Below are 1,327 nucleotides of genomic sequence, written 5' to 3'. Positions count from 1 at the left end.
GGATGGTACAGGGAGGGAGGAGTGAGGGGGGTTCAGGATGGGGAACACGTGTATACCTGTGGCGGATTCATGTTGATGTATGGCAAAACCAATACAATATTGTAAAGTAAATAGCCTCCAATTAAAATAAATAAATTTATATTAAAAAATAAATAAAATAAAATGCAAAAAGAATCACAAAATATGGGGAAAAATTCTGAGGAGTCTCTACTCTAGAACAAGCTAAATATTCTCTAGAACAAATAAAATTTAATATTCCTCTTCAGTCAAAAGTAAATGCTAAACTATTTGTTATTATTTAAAGGTTAAAATAGTTTTCATAGAATTTTTCTAAATAAAGCAGACTAATGTGCTTCTGCCATATTTACATTTTTAATAGCAGAAAACAAAAGCCAGATATAAACAATTCTTATGAGGATACTTATTTTCAGGTATGATAGAGAATGTATGGAAGAAGTTTATCTACTTATTTTTAATTTGGGTTTTTCACTTTAAATTAGGTTTAAATTTTTATTTTAAACCTATTAAGAAATATGTGTATTATAATCTTAAGGAGACTAACTTTATCATAAATGTTAAGGGTTGGTGTTTTATATAGATATTTCTGTATATTTTTTAATATGAGTATGTGACTACATATAGAAATCTATAATTTTCTGTATGTTTATATTTTACATAATCCTTTATGTGGGCTATATACATGTATGTTTATCTATATGTATATGTAGATATATATTACTCTCTCTATATATAGTGTGTGTGTGTATATATATGTATATATATATATATATGTATATATATATATAAGGAGTTAAAGGATGAAATCCTTGTCCTCAAGGAGTTTCTAATCTGTGAGAATGTTTAATGCTTCCCAATCTCTCTTGAAGTGCTGTTAGAGACAGAAATAGACATACGCAAAATGCTTGATCTGAGTGTTTAATGGATGACTTGGGCTTCTGCAAACATCAGGACTTGCCTCATCCATATCTACAGAAACTGTTGTCCCCTTTAGAATAGCTTCATTCAGGAATGCCCCCATATTATTCTAACAGAATTTCCTAATATCTGGAGTTCTACTTTATGAAGGGTATGCCTTTCCAGACCCAAAATGTTAAAATTCAGCAGAAAGAGTAGAGTCTGTGAAATCAGATGCACCTTGCTTGAAATCACCATTTTAATTTTCTGGAAATTTGATCTTAGAGAAAGTCATTAATTTTCTTATTCAATCAAGATTTCCTTGTTGTCTATTACTAAACAACATCTACTGTTTAAGTCCAGCTGTTCCCTCTCCTCTCCATCTGCATTGATGAGCCCAATACACTTAGAG

The sequence above is a fragment of the Bison bison genome, unplaced genomic scaffold, assembly GCF_000754665.1.
Source record: "Bison bison bison isolate TAMUID 2011002044 unplaced genomic scaffold, Bison_UMD1.0 scf7180017861143, whole genome shotgun sequence".
NCBI lineage: Eukaryota > Metazoa > Chordata > Mammalia > Artiodactyla > Bovidae > Bison > Bison bison.
The sequence above is the reverse complement of the archived record's forward strand: the minus strand, read 5'-3'. Positions refer to the sequence as shown.